Source organism: Gadus morhua, chromosome 6 (genome assembly GCF_902167405.1).
Source record: "Gadus morhua chromosome 6, gadMor3.0, whole genome shotgun sequence".
Taxonomy (NCBI): domain Eukaryota; kingdom Metazoa; phylum Chordata; class Actinopteri; order Gadiformes; family Gadidae; genus Gadus; species Gadus morhua.
Window position 1 is genome coordinate 1,251,099 of NC_044053.1, and position 21,486 is coordinate 1,272,584.

Sequence of the window (21,486 nt, forward strand, 5' to 3'; positions counted from 1 at the left end):
TAGTCTTAACTCTTTTTCCTGGGCCTGACTGGGAAGCCCAAACAGTTCTGTTTAAAATACCGGGACAGTGCAATGATAAATATCAATGATCTCACAATAGACCAAAGTATTAAAAGATAGAATGCTTCACGAATGTGCGTTTCACCAGCTCCTCAGTTTCACGATCTGAAGGTCGTGAGGTAAAGCCTCACACAGGGCACTGTTTAACAAATCACGGAGAATCACACTTTGTGAAGACGTTTTGGTTCCCTGAATTACCAGATCCGATACCAGTTTCCTATTAACAAAAGATGGATCAATAATTTTGACGGTACGACTAACTTTTAATTATGATTCCTAATTAATTGATTTGCTTGGGGTCACCAGAAATGTATACACACAATTTCGATTATTTCCCCTGTAGTGACTACATTATGGGTTTGTGTTCCCCTCTTACTGTGAGTGGGAGGGAACCGGCTATGAGTCACGGGGTCAAGGGGGACTGTTTAGGCGGTTGCACGAGGACTTGGGAGACGAGAGGCCCTCTGCACGCATTGAGAGGATGCTAAACCTGCTCGGTACAGAAGACCCCATGATCCTCTTCACGGAGCTGTTTATGCGCACATTGCCAGCTCTGGTCAGGATGGCGCTGGCTAACACCACCATCGTTGGACCCCGCGCCCTGGCCAGGGAGGCGAACCGGTTCGTCTTGGCCATGCCTCAACGGTCCCCCGACCTGCTTGCTCCCGCTGCTGCCCCGCCACCGGACCGTCGCAGGAGAGCGAAGGACGACGTCAGACCCTCTGGCCAGCAGGGTAATGTTGCGGACCATTGTTTCTACCCCGCCAATTTTGGCACCAAGGCCAAACGGTGCCGCTCACCCCGCTCCTTTGGACTGACGGGAAACGGCAGGGCCGGTGCTCAGTAGTTGCCCTGAGTGCTGGTGTCACCAACAGGCTGCTCTTCATACAAGACACCGTCTCCGGTCGCAGATTCCTCTGTGACACAGGTGCCCAGTGGAGCATTATTCCGTCGAGATCGGAGGTGGCGAAGGGGGAGCACGGCCCGCAGTTGGTTGCGGACGGCACGCCTATCCGTTCCTATGGCACTAGAGCGGTGGACGTGTGCTTCGGAGGGCAACGCTTTACCTCGGATTTTGTCGTCGCAGCTGTCACATTTCCCCTCCTTGGCGCAGATTGCGCCAATAACCTGTTAGTGGACGTGGGGAACAGGCGCCTGGTCAACTCAGACTTTCGCTTCCTTCGCCTGTACGCAGGGGGAGGCAGTATACGGCGGGTTGTCCAACATGCTCGCCGAAAGCAACCAGTACCCTCCGGCTGATCGCCGATTTCCCTGACCTTACTAAGCCCACCTTCTCTGCGCCCATGGTGAAGCACGGAGTGGAGCACCACATCGAGACCAATGGGCCTCCCCTCCACGCCAGGGCCAGGCGCCTCAACTCAGTGAAGCTGTCCGTCGTCAGGGCGGAGTTCGCGCACATGGAGCAGGTGGGCATCGTTCGACGCTCGAACAGCCCCTGGGCGTCTCCCCTGCACATCGTCCCTAAGCCAGACGGTGGGTGGCGCTCATGTGGGGACTACCGCCGCCTCAACGACACATCCAAGCCTTACTGCTACCCAGTCCCGCATATCCAGGACTTTTCGGCGCACCTGGCGGGCAACGCTTCTTCTCCAAGGTGGACCTGGCGCGGGGGTACCATCAGGTACCGGTGCACCCAGAGGACGTCCCTAAGACAGCCGTCATCACCCCCTTCGGTCTTTTCGAGTTTGTGCGGATGCCCTTCGGCCTGAAGAACGCGGCGCAGACCTTCCAACGCCTCATGCAGTCATCCTGGCTGGAGGAGCGTGTGGAGACCAGAGACACGTTAGGCCAGTCTCGTGGAAGAGCCAGACAGAGTACCCTGACATCAACCACCGACCTGATGGTGGAGGATGCGGGCAGTCTGAGTCCTCGCTATCAGTAGGTAAACCGATCGGTATAGAGCACGTCCGAACGAAGAGGAGAAAGTTTTGAGCATGGAAGAAACCCTGAGAGCGATCTTGACAACCCAAGCCACACTGCAGTCCGCTGTAGCTGAGTTGTGCAGGGCTGACCCGAGGCTGCCGTGTGACGCCGCAGACGAAACTTCCGGGTTGCCGGCTTGGTTTGTTTGGTTTGGTTAGCAGGACGCCTAGCGTCTACCTGCTATCTCGGTTTGTATCTATTTTTCTGGTATTTATATCTGCGACCTGTTCTGCATACTCTGTATTGTATTCGCTGTTTCCTCGATGGAGCTCCATCTGCATCAACCACGGTAAGAATGGATTCCGGTTGTTCTTGCTCCGCCTTTCTCATGGATAAGATAGCTCTGTAAGAGAGACGTATATGTCAGTTTGAGGATGGAAGGGTAGTGAGCATAAAGAAAACAGATACTCCGGAAAGCATAGAGTAGAGACCCACCAGCCGGACTCGTAAAGGTAACGCTATCGTTAGCAGTGACTCCGCCAAGGGAACCTGTCGGCAGCACCACTTGCGTGGCAGGTTGCTGTCAGTACCCTGCCTCGCAAGTCTTTTTCGGGGGTAAAAACGCTAGTCATAGGCGACTCTGTTACACGTACAGTTAGACTACACTCGCCAGCTAAAGTTATTTGCCTACCCGGGGCCAGGGCTCCCGACATTGAAGCTAATCTTAGGGTGCTGACATGCGGTCAGACTACATACAGAGTTAGATTAGATGCACCAAACACCGACACTAGTTTCGACAACATTGTAGTTCATGCCGGCACGAACGATGCTAGGACGAGACAAACCGAGGTCACAAAAAGCAACATAGCTTTGTGACTTCGCCAGAAAGATGTGTCGGCATCGATTAATACTCTCTGGCCCTCTACCCGATAAGGGTAATGATGAGCGTTATAGTAGATTATTGTCTCTAAATCGCTGGCTGGCACGATATAGTTCAGAGCAGGGCTTTGGTTTCATAGATAACTGGCCCTCCCTGTGGGGTCGCCCTGGTGTGCTCATGAGAGACGGCCTACACCCTACTGGGTTAGGCGCCTCAATTATGTCAAAAACATAGATAGATGTCTTAGCCAGGCGTGACTCATCCACTCACAGCACGCTGGGTTGCAGAAGTTTAGCAAACCTGCTAGCAACATGATCGTTTACGTTGCAGAGTCTAGAACAGCAGATGGGTTAGATGAACCAGTTTCTAATGCACCAATCTTTTCAGAGCTTTGTGTTAACCGGACTCCCTCTGAAATTAAAGGCCCACTATGCAACTTCGGGCATTTCTTCGCTGTTTTCTTGGTTTTGGCACGCACATTTCTCTACACAGCGCCCCCTACAGCTTCGTAGTATATATTTCACAACACTGTCGTAACAACTCGTTGACGACCCTTCCCCATGCACTTCTACGTGAGCCATGTGCATTTTTTTTCAAAGAAGCCGGCGAATGCGTGGAGCCATGTCCGAAGTAGATGTTCATAAAGTGTAGGCAAGGTTATACATTTTTAAAAGGGTGCATTTGTATTGCAATAAACATAAATCCATCCTTTTTTATAGTTGACGGGGAGAATTTATATCCTAGATTATAATTGTTTTATGTTAGGTTGAACAGAACAATCAGTGTAAGAGGTTTGGCCAACATAATCTAAATAAACAAGAACCTGGATTCGGGGATTCAGTCTGTATCTGGGGGATGAGACAGACGAACAGCAAAACACCCATGGAAACAAAGGTGTTTATATGGTTGCAACCAAGCAAGCTAGAAACATACAGGGCTCACAACAAAACGGTAGAGAAAACAATTTTTACAGGGCTCACAACAAAATGGTTGAGCAAACACATTTGTACAGAGACTATCAACATCAATAATACCACGAAGACAAAGAACACCCAAGGGTACTTTCAATTTCAAAAGCAACACGGCCGAGTCGGCGTCTGATTTGCAGTCTTCTTTTTCTTTCAGATCACGCTATACCTGAAAAGCTTGCCCGTTTACTCGTGTCTGGCCTCTCTGCCGGTCAGTCTCCCTTTTCTCTTCTTCTGTTCCTCCGACATTGGGTTTCTCTGTTTCTTTTTAGTCGGCTGATCTATGATGAATATAACAATCCCTTAGTGACTTGTGTTTATATCGAGCCGGTTCCTTGTTTGGGGGTCTGTGCCGTAAAGCAATTCGTTACTTCGCGAGACCCGAGACTCCTGCGAGAGTGGGCGGCGGGTCGTCGGCAGAAACATATTCCTTTTCTCCGCCAAGATGCGCAAGGGTGAGTCGAAACAACGAACAATCTAACAAAAAAGTATAATAGAACCATCGCAATGACTCTTAGCCTGTTATATTAAGGTAAATCAAGCCAAAAAAGTTGCATAGGGTCCCTAATCAGTCGATTGATCCATGATGAATGCAACAATTGCCTCGCAACTGGCTGTTTATATCTAGCCGGTGCCATGTTTGGGTGTGTGTCTGTGCCGTAAAGCATTTTCGAAACTACAATCTGACTACATTTTCGAGGATACTTCCGCTGCGTCACATCCGGATTGTGTCAGTCCGAACAGAGCAAGTTGCATATGCGCTTTTTCACTGGAGAGGCGACGTGGGTAAATGACACACCCACCAATCGACCCAGAAATGGATGCAGAACCATCAGCATAACTCTCAACCTGCATACTTAATGTAATTTTGGCTATAAAAAGTTGCATAGTGGGCCTTTAACGCTGAATCTATTTGTACGGTGGTGCGGCCTTGCGCTGTCTCGAGGTGTAAAACCCACAGGCGAGGGCCGCGACCAGAATGTCGAAACCGCGGCATCCCCTTGACTGCTTCAGAGCGTTAACCGGACTCCCTCTGAAAATAATAAATTGGAAGCATTCAGAATAGGGTTCATGAACATAAGGTCGCTTTCATCTAAAGCGCTATTGGTCCATGATCTAATTATTGATAATAAGATCGACATACTGGACCTTTGTGAAACCTGGATAAAACTAGATGAGTTTCTAGCCCTAAACGAAGCTACTCCACCCAATTACGTTAGCACCCAAGTATCTGGAGAAGTTAAGAAAGGTGGTGGAGTAGCCCTGATATCTAATTCTAAGCTTAATTTAAAGCCAAAGAATAGATATATATTCAGATCCTTTGAGATGCTTGCGTTCTGCACCTCAGCTCCCCGAGAAGCGAAACGAGTTCCAGACACTTTCCTTTCAGCTGTAGTATACCGTCCCCCAGGACTGTATTCACTTTTTGTTGATGAGTTTTCTGATTTTGCAGCTGATCTGGCTACATACTCCGACAATATTTTGCTTATTGGGGATTTTAACATTTATGTGAATCACCCATTTGATGCCCTCGCAAGGGCTTTTCTGTCCATTACAGATACGCTTGGCTTCAAACAGCTCATCCAGCACCCAACCCACCTCAGTGGAACCACGCTGGATCTCGTTTTGACCCGCTGTGTAGACATTTCACAGCTAATGGTGTCTTCCTACACCTCAGCTTTATCAGACTACTTTTTGCTCACTTTCCAGGTGGTGGTATCCTGCCCTTGCGACGATCAGCAAGCTACTTTCAGCTGTCGCCGCATCACACCTGCAACCATTACAGCTATGGCAGATAAGTTACCCGGTTCACTTGCACCTCTTTCTAACTATAGTGGTTCTGTGGAGTGCCTTACTGATGACCTCAACATTGGTGCCATTGATTTAGTTGCTCCGCTCGTAACTAAAAAACAAACATTGAAAAAACCAGCTCCCTGGTTTAATGCAGAAATGCGCACTCTGAAGCGAAACTGCAGAATCCTTGAACGCAAATGGCGCTCAACTAAACTTGGTCTTTCATCTTGCATGGCACAACAGTTTGCTCACCTATAAGGGTCCGCTGACTACTGCCAGGAACGCCTACTTTTCCAGTATCATCAACTTGAATAGAAACAATCCCAAGTTTCTTTTTGACACGGTGAAGAGTCTGACTCAGGAACAGACTCAGACCGTAGGCTCCTCGATCGTGGCAGCTGAATTCATGGTTTTCTTTGAGAATAAGATTCAATGAATTAGAGCGGAAATTGATGCTTGCCGTGCGAAAGGGTGATAAAGGCATCGAAGCCAACAACTTGTATGTTGGATCCTCTCCCTTCCAGGGTTCTCAAGGAACTTCTTCCAACGGTGGGGCCTGCAATCCTCTCGCTTATGAATCTCTCGTTTTCAACAGGAATTGTTCCTTCCAATGGCCTAGATCCTTAATTAGTCAGGAACTATCGGCCTGTATCTAATCTGCCCTTCCTGTCCAAGGTACAGGAAAGGATTGTAGCAAAGCAAATTGTCGACTATCTGACGAGGGACAATATCTTCCAACCTTTCCAGTCGGGCTTCAGGAATTTCCACTCAACTGAAACTGTTATTACAAGAGTTGTAAATGACATCCTTCTTGCTTTGGATAAAAATACAAGCTCAATGCTTGTGCTGCTGGACCTGAGCGCTGCGTTCGACACGATCGACCACAGCACTCTTCTTCACCGTCTTGAGCATTATGTTGGTTTCGGGGGTACGGCTCTTGGTTGGTGTTCGGTTCGTTAAGATTTCCCCACCGAACGGGGCGCCAGAAGAAGACACGTTGTTTAACTCTTTGTTTTTTTATTTACCTTGTTTGATTTTCCTTTTCAGTTGTTTTAGTCCACAAATAACAGGTCATAACCTGTCGAATAGAAAGGCTATGGTGTAAACAACAATATTGATAGCCACATGCATAATATATTCTAATAAAATTGTATGGTTGTTATGTTCTATTAGTGTTATAACAAAATAGTATAATATAATATAGTAATATAATTAGTGTTTAAACTGATTATGCAACAATTGCAGAAATGCAACAATTCCCCACACAAGCAACATTGCACATTAAACATTGCATCAAATTATCCAAGTCAACTACTTAAACCAAATGTATATCAATGTCGATGCTACACATTGAACCACACATTAAACCAATAGCCAATAAGTGCTCTCAGTATGTTGGCCTAAAGTGCAAAACAGTGAGTGTAGTTTTAAGTAGCAACGCTGAGCACAGCAAACCATTATCTATGTGAAGCGATTAACTACATTACCCAGCCTGCATTGCAACCAGGAAGTATTCTCGTGTGACAGTGACGACACTACAATTTCAAACATTTACCGGGATACTATCAAGCAGGCAACGTTAAACATCAGACCGCAAAACAATGTTTTATCAGCGTGACCAAAGTAACCAATAACCGAGTTATCAAGCAGACAAATCGCACACATGTACAGAGGCAGCATTAACAGACAAACAAACTTAAACCACGGCTCAATTGGACAGAATCAGTAGCTCACCGCTGACTGGCCCGCGTTTCAATCAGGTTGAGAGAGACGCCGAGATCGTTTAATGGCCTGTGGCATGTGCCACCGCGACCACTGACATACCATGGCATATGCCGTTCTGGAACGGTAACTGCCGTTCTGAAACGGTAACTGCCGTCGCGACCACTGACATACCATGGCATATGCCGTTCTGGAACGGTAAATGCCGTTCTGAAACGGTAACTACCGTTCTGAAACGGTAACTGCCGTCGCGACCACTGACATACCATGGCATATGCCGTTCTGGAACGGTAACTGCCGTTCTGAAACGGTAACTGCCGTTCTGAAACGGTAACTACCGTTCTGAAACGGTAATGCCATGGCATATGCCGTTCTGGAACGGTAACTGCCGTTCTGAAACGGTAACTACCGTTCTGAAACGGTAATGCCATGGCATATGCCTTTCTGGAACGGTAACTACCGTTCTGAAACGGTAACTGCCGTTCAGGTGGAACGGTAACTGCAGTTCCCAACAATGGTATGTGACACCAGCATAACTCCTCCGTATAATTTCAAGACAGGTATTGCCATAAATGTAAAGGTATATATATTTGGTATTTATTGACACAATATCACAACATAACGCCGTAAATAAAGGGATTTACACGTTTCTCTCGTCCGTGCTGTTGTAAGGATATTTCCGATCTGTTTGTTGTTGCTTTTGTAATGACAGATGCTTTTGAAAACAGCCGGACTTGCTCCGGTGACGGTAGTTATAGCCTAGCCTTCTAGGTGGCCATAGAGCTATAGTCTATTGCTTTGTTCCAATATCCATACTATCCGCAGTCATTATACTTTATTTTAGTATGACTTATTTTTTATATAGTTTGAGTACGTAGTGCGTTGCCAGTTTCTACTGGCACCTACCGTTTTTTCCGCTGGCATGCCACTCATGTAAAATGGTATTACCAGTTTCTACTGGCACCTACCGTTTTTCCGCTGGCATGCCACTCATGGAAAATGGTAATTACCAGTTTCTACTGGCACCTACCGTTTTTCCGCTGGCATGCCACTCATGGAAAATGGTATTACCAGTTTCTACTGGCACCTACCGTTTTTCCGCTGGCATGCCACTCATGGAAAATGGTAATTACCAGTTTCTACTGGCACCTACCGTTTTTCCGCTGGCATGCCACTCATGGAAAATGGTATTACCAGTTTCTACTGGCACCTACCGTTTTTCCGCTGGCATGCCACTCATGGAAAATGGTAATTACCAGTTTCTACTGGCACCTACCGTTTTTCCGCTGGCATGCCACTCATGGAAAATGGTAATTACCAGTTTCTACTGGCACCTACCGTTTTTCCGCTGGCATGCCACTCATGGAAAATGGTAATTACCAGTTTCTACTGGCACCTACCGTTTTTTCCGCTGGCATGCCACTCATGGAAAATGGTAATTACCAGTTTCTACTGGCACCTACCGTTTGCCAGTAGATATTCCTTTCCTGTGGTATTTGCCCGTTCATACACACATACCACTCATGATTCACAGCTACACAATCATTCTTATAAAAACGGTAGGTGCCAGTAGAAACTGGTAATTACCATTTTCCATGAGTGGCATGCCAGCGGAAAAACGGTAGGTGCCAGTAGAAACTGGTAATACCATTTTACATGAGTGGCATGCCAGCGGAAAAACGGTAGGTGCCAGTAGAAACTGGTAATTACCATTTTCCATGAGTGGCATGCCAGCGGAAAAACGGTAGGTGCCAGTAGAAACTGGTAATACCATTTTACATGAGTGGCATGCCAGCGGGAAAACGGTGGTTCCAGTAGGAAATGGAACTTCCGATTAACATAATTGGCTTGCCAGCGGAAAAACTTTTGGCCTGTATGCCATGATACCACTGGATCATGTCGATATAGAAAGGTTTATGACACTGGATCAGGGTTAAATGATAGGAACCTATAGGCCTACTTAAAATATTTGGTTAAACACCAATAAGAACAAATGCAAAACTTAATATTTGGCCTATTGAATAGTTATGAGCTGAAGCAGTCATACAGTAGGCTTTATTATAGGCTACGCTACTAGAACATCTTGATAAAACACGAGTGGAAAAATGGATGACTGTCGAGCCATAGCCTACAGTGCCACCCCTATAGGGACCTGGCTCTGGTGCACTAACCGGAAACTACGATCGCAACCGCAATAAACATCTCGCTTTGAACGGTGAACTCTTTACACATAGTAGTTATAAAGCTATTAAAACTACAAAATGACTCCATTAATGCAGGATACGTGGAAAATGCATGGACCTATTAAAGAAAATGCGCCGACGTTGGCTCAGCCTGGCTCCGCCTCTTCAGCTACGTAGCTAAGATCGCAGCCGTGGAGCACGAAAGGTGTACATCAATCCACACTCATCGGTTTGACCGTTTTGAGTATACCATTCGGGTCCTTTCACTACACTTCCTTTCGCCCTGATCTTAATTGCAACGCACTACGTATATATATAAAAAATAAGTCATACTAAAATAAAGTATAATGACTGCGGATAGTATGGATATTGGAACAAAGCAATAGACTATAGCTCTATGGCCACCTAGAAGGCTAGGCTATAACTACCGTCACCGGAGCAAGTCCGGCTGTTTTCAAAAGCATCTGTCATTACAAAAGCAACAACAAACAGATCGGAAATATCCTTACAACAGCACGGACGAGAGAAACGTGTAAATCCCTTTATTTACGGCGTTATGTTGTGATATTGTGTCAATAAATACCACATATATATACCTTTACATTTATGGCAATACCTGTCTTGAAATTATACGGAGGAGTTATGCTGGTGTCACATACCATTGTTGGGAACTGCAGTTACCGTTCCACCTGAACGGCAGTTACCGTTTCAGAACGGTAGTTACCGTTCCAGAAAGGCATATGCCATGGCATTACCGTTTCAGAACGGTAGTTACCGTTTCAGAACGGCAGTTACCGTTTCAGAACGGCAGTTACCGTTTCAGAACGGCAGTTACCGTTCCAGAACGGCATATGCCATGGTATGTCAGTGGTCGCGACGGCAGTTACCGTTTCAGAACGGCAGTTACCGTTCCAGAACGGCATATGCCATGGTATGTCTGTGGTCGCGACGGCAGTTACCGTTTCAGAACGGTAGTTACCGTTTCAGAATGGTAGTTACCGTTTCAGAATGGTAGTTACCGTTCCAGAACGGCATATGCCATGGTATGTCAGTGGTCGCGACGGCAGTTACCGTTTCAGAACGGCAGTTACCGTTTCAGAACGGCAGTTACCGTTCCAGAACGGCATATGCCATGGTATGTCAGTGGTCGCGGTGGCACATGCCACAGGCCAATAAACGATCTCGGCCCTACTGCAGGTTGAAGTGAACCTCCCACGTTCACCTCACCTGGTTACATTGCTTTTGAGCACCCGTGATGTAGTGAACGTAACCCAATAACGCAGTGAACGCAACAGTTGGCTTGAATCGTAACTCAGAGATGGAACCCAATTTGTGCTTCATGAGGGTTCAGAATCAAAGCACTGCATATTACGCTTTGTCGTACCACAAGGGTCGGTCCTTGGTCCATTACTTTTTGCAATCTACATGCTTCCCTTGGGCGACGTTATCCGCAGCTTCGGAATTAGTTTCCACTACGGGGATGACACCCAGCCCTTCATTCCTGTAGATTCCGGGCTCTCAGCCCAGATCCAGAGGGTTGAGGCCTGTCTGGCTGCGGTGAAGGGCTGGATGTCACAAAACTTCCTACAGCTTAACACTGGGAAGACGGCTGATAATTATCGGCTTGAAGCGGAACCGGAGAGAGTTTGAGGATGTCTCACTGTGGTTGGATGGCCTCGCCATCCCCCAGAGTGCCTCTGTCAAAAAATCTTGGTGTCCTGTTTGACCCTCAACTATGCTTTGACCAACATGTTAGAAGTATAACGAGAATTGACTTTTTCCATCTGAGAAACTGTAACGGGTTTAGTGCGCGCTTGGAACCAGGGTTGGCTTCTTTGACCAGGAAGTCCTTTTATTTTCACTCAAAACGTTCAACAAAACACAACTTGATTGAAGGTAAATTATAGCTTGATCAATGCGATCTCCGTCGGCGATCGGCCCCTTCTCTCCGCTCCCGATCCTTCCTGGATTCCCCTCCCTCACTACAACACAAAGCAGGCACATAAGTACAAACACTCCCTGATTGGGTGCTGACACCTGCTCGCACTCAGGTCCAATCCCCCCAGCCAATCCGGTGCGCTCCCAACCTGCCCATACTCCCCCTGCAGGCCAGACGTCGCACGTCCCCCCACAGAAACATTGCAAGAATCAGACCAATGTTATCTGCAGCGGATGCAGATAAACTGATTCATGCATTTGTTTCGTCAAGACTGGATTATTGCAATGCACTGTTCTCGGGATTACCGCACTCTACCAAATTTTTTTTTACAGTTTGTACAGAATGCTGCAGCTAGACTGCTGACCAGAATGAGAAAGTTTGATCATATCACACCTATTCTCGCCTCTCTGCACTGGCTACCAATAACTTTCAGATCGGACTTTAAGGTGCTACTGCTAACCTATAAAGCCTTGCATGGATTATCTCCATCCTACCTGAAGGGCCTGATCATTCCTTATAGTCCTTCCCGGTCCCTCCGGTCTTCGGGAGCTGGCCTTCTTTCACTGCCGAAGGTTAAAAAAAAATCGGCTGGACAGGCGTTTGCCTATCGAGCCCCCTTCCTATGGAATAGGCTGCCATTAGTGATCAGGGAAGCTGACTCTGTGGAGCTATTCAAAAGAAAGCTGAAAACGCACCTCTACCATCTTACATTTGGAACATAGGAGTGTGAAAACGACAGATGCAAAGTGAAGACCACTCTGTTTGCTTGTGCTTCTGTTATTACAGTATACATTCCCACTATGTACTTTTCCGTTCTAATTCACTATTCTGTCTGTTCTAGCGTGTTGCGGGTACTGAACTGGATGCCTGGACTCTTATTTTAATATGATGTGCATGTGTTTACCTGTATGTCAATTGTGGTACCCATTGCACTCCTGACCATCCCTGGAAGAAGGGATCCCCTACTATGCGTTTCTTCTCAAGATTTCTTCCTTGCTAATTTAAAGGGAGTTTTTTACTTGCCCGTGTGGGGGCTTGGGTAAAGGGGGGTGTCATAAATATTTGGCCTGTTAAGCCCTTTGAGATTGTAATGGTGATTAAGGGCTATACAAATACAATTGAATTGAATTGAATGCACTCGGTGCTCCCGGACCTGCCCTTCCTCTTCGTCTACTTGGATGACATCCTCGTCGCGAGCACCAGGGAAGAGGAGCATCTGTCCCACCTCCGGACCCTCTTCACGCGGCTCAGCCAACATGGGCTGATTGTCAATCCGGCAAAGTGTGAGTTCGGACAGGACACCCTTGACTTTCTCGGGCATCAGGTCTCCGTGGTGGGTGTGACTCCCCTACCCTCGAAGGTGGAAGCTGTTGCAGCCTTCCCACGCCCCTGCACAGTCAGCGAGCTCAAGGGGTTTATCGGGATGGTGACTTTTTTATTATCGCTTCCTCCGCCACATAGTTCACATCCTGCAACCGCTGTACGAGGCCCAGAAGGGCAAGGCTCTGAAGCAACCGGTCGACTGGACAGCGGAACGAGCCAAGGCCTTCCAGGACACCAAGGTGGCCCTGGCCCGCGCGGCCATGTTGGCCCACCCCTCACCCTCTGCGTTCACTGCTCTCACCACGGACGCATTAGACTTTGCCGTGGGGGCGGTGTACGAGCAGTGGGTTGGGGATGCCTGGCAGCCACTCGCATTCTTCAGCCGCCAGCTGTATCCCAGAGAGCTTAAGTACAGCACCTTCGACGGGGAGATCCTCGGGCTGTGGCTCGCGGTCAGACACTTGGGTTAGGGTCAGACACCGTTTTTTGCTGGAAGGCCGGGAGTTTACGGCCTACGTGGACCACAAGCCACACACGCCATGTCCAAGACCACGGAGCCTTGGTCCGACCGCCAGTAGCGCCAACTCTCCTACATCTCCGAGTTCACCACAGACATCCAACACGTGGCTGGGAAGTCCAACGTGGTCGTGGATTGTCTCTCAAGGGTGGTGGGGGCGGTCCAGCTGAACTTGGATTATTCCCGCATTGCTGTGGATCAGGCCGCCGACCCCTCCGTCCAATCTCTAAAGTCGTTGAACTCCAGGAGGAGGTGCTCTTCAGTGATACAGGGGCCAAGCTCCTGTGCAACGTTTCCACGGGTCAGCCAAGGCCTGACACGGTGAGTTTCTAGAAGGCACAGAATATCACACTGATGCTCTCTGCAGAGTTGGGCAACTAGTTCTTTAGTTAGAGACATTCTGTGATGGTAAAGCTGGCCTTGTAGGCGGGCGTTGGCCCCTCTTCCTGTTCCGGGCTGATGGGCTACTGCTATGGTAACCATAACCCTAACCGCTCTTCCTGTTCCGGGCTGATGGGCTACTGCTATGCTAACCCTAACCCTATCCCCTCTCCCTGTTCCGGGCTGATGGGCTACTGCTATGCTAACCCTAACCCCTCTTCCTGTTCCGGGCTGATGGGCTACTGCCGTTTTTTGGGCTTCTGGACATCATTTGTCTTTCGGCTTGGCTTCAAAGTGTTTGGTAGAATTCCCAAGTAGTATTGGTGATATAAATTCACAGGGATTGCGACGTAAACGCTCCTACCGTGATCCCCAGAGGAATGATGAGGGACTCCCTCCGCCTAGCCTTAACCTAGAAAGGTGATATCCTGGCTCTTGCTGAATTTAAATCCCTAGTGACACAAACATGTCTTCCTCCATGTGAGCTGTTATCAGTTGCTGTTTTTCTATGCACTTTAATACTGAAAGTAAGGGTTAGTGAAGATTATTTTATGTGTTTAGCCTTTCATGGTCTATTTTTTATGATGTTTAATGGTTTGTTTTACGTGGATATATGTCCTGTCTTGTAACATCAGGGACCATGTTGGTAATAATTGCTTGCACTTTGTCATGTTTTTTCTTACATCCCTTGGAATTTTCTTTATTCCAAATAAATCAAATCAAACCTAGCCCTAACCTTAACTTCTCCCTTCCCGTAGCTCTAACCCTAACCCCCTACTTCCTCTAGCCCTTACCTTAACCCTTCCCTTAGCCCTAACCTTAACCTCTCCCTTCCCCTAACCATAACCTCTCCCTTCCCTTTGCCCTAACCTTAACCTCTCCCTTCCCATAACCCTAACCATAACCTCTCCCTTCCCTTTGCCCTAACCTTAACCTCTCCCTTCCCCTAACCCTAACCTTAACCTCTCCCTTCCCCTAACCCTAACCTTAACCTGTCCCTAACCCTAACCTTAACTCCTCCCATCCCCCCTCGAGCTGTGGTAATAATAACATCTTTACTGTTATGAATGGATCTCATACTAGCTGTGGTAATGATAACATCTTTACTGTTATGAATAGTTCTCATACTAGCTGTGGTAATGATAACATCCTTACTGTTATGATTGGTTTAATGTTCTCATAGAGTCTGACCTCTTACCTCTGTCTCCACAGTGGCAGAAACGCCCCCTGCTGTCCCCCAGCCTAACAGCCTGTCCCCCTGCAACAGTCTCGTTTAAAGAAAATCGTTTTGGTGTGTACACACCTTCATTCGAATAGATGTAATTAAAATACAGCCTGTGGCGTCGCCGCCACAGGCTGTATTTTAATGGCCCGTGCACCGCCCGTGCACCGCCGGGTGCACGGGCCATCATCACACGACTCCCCCGGATCCCCAACCCAACCCCACCCTAAACGCCACCGTCCAGGAGGCACGCTACGGAGAGGACTCCGCAGACGAGCCCCCCAGCGGCGACATAGGTGGATGAACCGTCACGTATTGCCACGGCCCAGACTCAGTGTGTGTGTGTGTGTGTGTTTGTGTACCCCAGGCTTGTTCCGAGCCTTCCTGGCGGTGCTAGCACATCGCGAGAACATCCGTGAGTGTCTCACCAGCGTGACGGCGTCCGCGGGAGGGTCAAGGGTAGAAAGGGACCTCCTCGTGGTGCTGACGTGTCGCGACGGCCTCCTGGTAGGCGTGTCTGGGGTGGCGACAACATCGCCGGCCGGGGTGTTGAAAGCCGGGCGGGCGTGGGTTAGGGTTAGGGTTAGGGTTAAGGGCATCTTACCACTTTTGAAAAACGTTTTTTTTGAGCTAGTTGGGGCATACAGAGGGCCGTGGGAATTCGGCGACCACCCTCGGATAGGTCTTGGCCCAGCCGACTTGCTCAAAAAATGTGGCGCCCCTGTTAAAGTCTTCGCTAAGTCTTCCATAGGGATCACCAGTTTATATTAATAAATTATATTGTGTGTGTATGTGCGTGCATGTGTAAATGTGTGTGTGTGTGTGGGGGTGTTTGCGCGCATTTCTATGTGCCACCGTGTGTGTGTGAGTGTGTGCGTGTGTGTAATACGTGCGTGTGTTTTCGTATGCATTCGTCAGCGAGTGTGCCTGTGTACCGCTCACATCAGCAGCCATCAGTCCTTCAGCTCGTATGACTTTGATCATCACGATCCCAACGTCCCGCATGTTGGAGAAGGACCTCAGAAAGCCCTGGAATACGGTTCACACAACACATTTCAGCTCACTTCCTCTTTCAATTTACCGGTTTTGCTCTAATCCGACATCTCTGATATATGTGGTTCTCCATTCAAACACAAGATCCTTGCCATTGGTTGAGCCGGTGGGGGGGGGGGGAGGGGGGAGGGCTGCTTGCTCACGGATGCCTTCAGACTGAGGACATAACGAACCCATAACCTTTGGGCTGGGTGTTCAGCGCCCTTAACACTGGGTGGTAAGGGTGTGGATAACCCCACACCGTGGTCACCTGTTTGAAACACTATCAACGGCAGGGGGCCCCCCTGCCGTTGATTTCCAACCAGGGCTCGAGTTGCGTCGAGTTGTAATTCCAAATTAAATCGATCATGTTTTATTGATGAAGGGATCCCTGTAGTGTTCAGAGCCCCCAATCTCTGTCTCTCTCAGTGAAACATGCAAAAACAGTTTTTTCCCTCTGACTGTGGTGTCATGTCAGGTATGTCATGACATCGTCATGGTAGTAGCTCATGACATCGTCATGTAACGTCGTATAAAGTAAATAAAAAAAAACAGTGTTACCCCTTGTGTTTTTTTTCATGACGAGCAATAAAAAACAACAGTGTTACCCCCTTATGTTATTTCCATGTTGACCAATAAATAACGACTGTGGTACCCCTGTCAACGTTTTTGCGGGGATCCGAACATAAGCTTTTCAGAGTGTTAACCTCCGAACTTTACAATGCACCATCAAGACACCGGTTAAACTCATCTCAAAGGTTATACTTGTCTTTATAATTCACATGAAATATAGATAAGAGTCTTCCAACAGAAGACATCTACCAGACTTGAACCCCGGTCTCCAGGGGGTTAGGCAGAATAAACTTTACTGCACCACTGAGGTGATGACGATACACAATAATCAATCATCAATAAAGATGATATACATTACATTCAATTGTATGTGTGTACTTCTATTATTTCCCTTACGTTTTTTTTCATGACGACCAATAAAAAACAAGTGTTACCCCTTATGTTTCATTTGATAAAAACGACAGTGTTACCCCCTATGTTTTAATTAATAAATATCGACAGCGTTACCCCTTGTTTTTTTTCATGACAACCAATAAAAAACAAGTGTTACCCCTTAAGTTTCTTTGAATGGAGACCAATAAAAAACAGAGTTACCCCTTATGTTTTTTTTCATGACGACCAATAAAAAAACAGTGTTACCCCTTATGTTTTTGGGTTAGGGTTAGAGCCATCTACCACTTTAAAAAACGGTTTTTAGTTCGAGAACTGAGCGGTGCATGTGAATTCGGCCACGGATAGGTCTAGGCCCAGCGGACTTGCTAAAAAAATGTGGCGCCCCTGGCGGTTTTTTTGGGTACTGCAATTTCGATTTTAAAACTTCAAAGTGAAGCGGGTTTTTTTTAGAGCGGTGCATGGGAATTCAAAATAGTCCCAGATGTTTCCCTTGGGCCCCTCTTCATCCCCTAGAAATTTGGCGCCCCTAGTGGCAACTTTTTTTAACATGGGAAAACAGCTATAATCGACCTCACGGGAGCTGAGGGAGGGGCGTGGGAACAAGGTTCCTATGGTTGGTAGGTGTTTATGAGGCGGACCTTTGTGCCAAATTTTGGCCACCTGGTGGCTTGTTTTGGTATAGAAAATCGCATTTGAAGTTTTTCACTAAACGCGGAAAAAAGGGGTGTTACCAATAATTAATTTTGACAAAAATTTGTGTGGAAGGTTTTCTCGGTTCCTTCGACAAGGGTGCGAAGTTTTGGAGTTCTAGCTACCGTTGACTCCAATGTAAAAATACTTAGAAAATTTTGTGAACATTTTGTGAAAATTTGACAGAAAGTGTCTAGGAGCACGTTTTGGGCCACCAAACGATTTTGAGTCGTTTGGTGGTGGTCTGTGGTGCATTTTTTGGTACATTCTAACCCTAACCCTTTTTAATTTTTTTTTTTGATAATTTGATTTTTTTTTTTTTTTTTTTTTGAAATTTGAAATTTGAAAATTCATTCAATTTTTTTTTTTTTCCCCAAGATGGCGCCGCCCATGGTTGCATTTTCCCCAAAATAGATTTCCCCCATTAACAATGCATGGAGAGGCGGTTATTGCACTTACTTGGTTTGGTAAAGTTGTCTGGTAGTCTATCGGGTAGTCTGTGTTGGCTCAAGTCATGTCATGACCCATTCACTGGGTCAAATGGTTTGGGTTAGGGTTTTTTTTTTTTTTTTTTTTTTTAATGTTTTTTTTTGCTGGGCTCGGTCCGACCCTGAATCTGCAAGAATTATGTTTCTAGCCCCTTCCTAGGCCGAGAAAATAGCTTAAAGCCAATTAGGGTTAGGGTTAGGGCTAGTTTTTTTTTTTTTTTTTTTTTTTTTGCTGGCTTAGGGTTAGGGTTAGGTTAAGAGCCATCTACCACTTTTGAAAAACGGTTTTTTTGAGCTAGTTCGAGAACTGATTGGATCATGGGAATTCGCCGACCACCCTCGGATAGGTCTAGGCCCAGCAGACCTGCTCAAAAAATGTGGCGCCCCTGGCGGTTTTTTTGGGTACTGCAATTTCGATTTTAAAAGTTCAAAGTGAAGCGGTTTTTTTTTTTGAGCGGTGCATGGGAATTCGGAATAGTCCCAGATGTTTCCCTTGGGCCCCTCTTCATCCCCTACAAATTTGGCGCCCCTAGTGGCAACTTTTTTTAACATGGGAAAACAGCTATAATCGACCTCACGGGAGCTGAGGGAGGGTCATGGGAACAAGGTTCCTATAGTTGGTAGGTATTTATGAGGCGGACCTTTGTGCAAAATTTTGGCCACCTAGTGGCTTGTTTTGGTATAGAAAATCGCATTTGAAGTTTTTCACTAAACGCGGGAAAAAGGGGTGTTACCAATATTTAATTTTGACAAAAAATTGTGTGGAAGGTTCTCTCGGCTCCTTCGACATGTGTGCGAAGTTTTGGAGTTCTAGCTCACTTCCTTCACATAGCTACCGTTGACTCCAATGTAAAAATACTTCGAAAATTTTGTGAAAATTTGACAGAAAGTGTCTAGGAGCACGTTTTTGGCCATTTTCAGTCGTTTGGTAGTGGTCTGTGGTGCACTTTTTTGGTACATTCTAACCCTAACCCATTTTTTTTTTTTTTTATAATTTTTTTTTTTTTTTTTTTTTTTTAATTTAAAATTTGATTTTTTTTTTTTTTTTTTGGAAATGTTGAAATTTGAATCTTTTTTTTGGGGGGGGGGGGGGTAATTTGAAATTTTGAAAATGCATTCAATTTTTTTTTTTTTTTTTTTTTTCAAGATGGCGCCGCCCATGGCTACATTTTCCCCAAAATAGATTTCCCCCATTGACAATGCATGGAGAGGCGGTTATTGCACTTACTTGGTTTGCACTTACTTGGTTTGGTGAAGTTGTCTGGCAGTCGATCGGGTAGTCTGTGTTGGCTCAAGTCATGTCCCATTCACTGGGTCAAATTGTTTGGGTTAGGGTTTTTTTTTTTTTTTTTTTCTAACCTTTTCTTAGCTGGGCTCGGTCCGACCCTGAATCTGCAAGAATTATGTTTCTAGCCCCTTCCTAGGCCGAGAAAATAACTTAAAACCGATCAAATTTCTTTTCTTTTTTTTTTCTTTTTTTCATACCTTTTTTTTTGCTGGGCTCGGTCCGACCCTGAATCTGCAAGAATTATGTTTCTAGCCCCTTCCTAGGCCGAGAAAATAACTTAAAACCGATCAAATTTCTTTTTTTCTTTTTTTCTTTTTTTCATACCTTTTTTTTTGCTGGGCTCGGTCCGACCCTGAATCTGCAAGAATTATGTTTCTAGCCCCTTCCTAGGCCGAGAAAATAACTTAAAACCGATCAAATTTCTTTTTTTTTTTTTTTCTTTTTTTCATACCTTTTTTTTTGCTGGGTTCGGTCCGACCCTGAATCTGCAAGAATTATGTTTCTAGCCCCTTCCTAGGCCGAGAAAATAACTTAAAACCGATCAAATTTCTTTCTTTTTCTTTTCTTTTTTTTTTGTTTGTTTTCATACCTTTTTTTTGCTGGGCTCGGTCCGACCCTGAATCTGCAAGAATTATGTTTCTAGCCCCTTCCTAGGCCGAGAAAATAACTTAAAACCGGGTTAGGGTTAGGTTCAAAAACAATGGTAGGCGCCGCCGCAGGCGGCGACGCCAGGTGCACGGGCCATCATCACACGACCCCCCTGGATCCCCAACCCAAACCCCACCCTAAACACCATCAGCCAGGAGTCACGCTATGGAGGGGACTCCGGAGACTCCGGAGACCAGCCCCCCAGCTCCCACAGAGCTGGGTGAGTCGTGACCTTTTGTAACGGCCTTGACTCAGTTTGTGTGTGTTTGTGTTCGTATACCTCAGACTTTTTTCGGTTCTTCCTGGCGGCGCTAGCACGTCGCGAGAACATCCGTGAGTGTCTAACCAGCGTGACGCCGTCCGCGGGCGGGTCAAGGGTAGACAAGGACCTCCTCGTGGTGCTGACGTGTCGCGACGGCCTCCTGGTAGGCGTATCTGGGGTGGCGACAGCGTCGCCGGCCGGGGTGTTGAAAGCCGGGCGGGCGCGGGTGGAGCCGAGGGGCGTGTCGGCGGGGACAGCGTCCCGGGGAGCGTCGGCCTGGGCAAACCCATGGCCGGGTGTCGTGCCGGAAGGCGTCGGGGATGTCCAGAGGGGCATGGCGATGGTACGGCGACGGAACAGGCCGGAGACGCGCGTCGGTCTACGCGGGAGGGGCTTGGCCGGAGGGGGTCGCGAGCCTGCAGGGGGAGGAGAGGGAGAGGGAGGGGACGGGGTCGGGGGGAGGGGGAGGAGGGGAGGAGAGGAGTAGGGGGAGAAGAGAGAGGAGAAGGGGGAGACAGAGCGCGAACGGTCCCAGAAGGGCAGGCGGAGCTCTGGGTCCGCTTGGGAGCCGGAGGGAGGGGGCGGGGCCGAGGAGGGAGGAGGCGGCGGCGGCAGGGGGGCGGCGACAGCAGGTGGGGGGGCGGGTACGGAGATCCCGGAGGGACCCGGGGCGTCAAGCATCAGCCGGAGCCGGTCACGGACGCTGTCCAGGGTCTCGGGGCGCAGGGTTAGGGTTAGGGTTAGGGTTAAGGTTTGAGGCCAATTTAACATGGAGTTTAATACCCGATTTGGAAAGTCAAGATTCAGCTCGACTGACCCCCCTCCAATTTGGACTTTTTGACAGAGTGTCACCATTGAAGAGGTGTAAAGTCGGACCTTCGAATTCTGAAGTTGGACCCTGGATTTGGATGTTGAAGTTGGATGCTCGAATTTGGATGCTGAATTTGGATGTTGGAAATTTGTACTCCCGTACTAAAGGGCGGCAGCACTGAGTCCAAAAAATGTACGTCTGGATTTGGAAGTGTAATTCGAAAAACCTCTAGGGGCAGTAGTACTCCATGGTAAAACTAAACATCAGTAATTTGGAAGTTGAAAATGTATTCAAACACTAAGTCCACCGACAGCAATCGGTTCATGTCTACGATTTGGAAGTTGGAAGTAGGTACATTTCCTGAAGTTGGAAGTTGGAAGTAGGTTAAAAATCAATGTATAATCTAAGTCCACCAACAGCAATTGGCT

The 21,486-nt window shown here is 47.3% G+C and overlaps 1 pseudogene; it reads left to right on the top strand.

The window, feature by feature from the left end:
* Nucleotides 1-541: 541 nt before the first annotated feature.
* Nucleotides 542-1,963, top strand: LOC115545742 (uncharacterized; annotated as a pseudogene).
* The last annotated feature ends 19,523 nt before the right edge of the window (nt 1,964-21,486 follow it).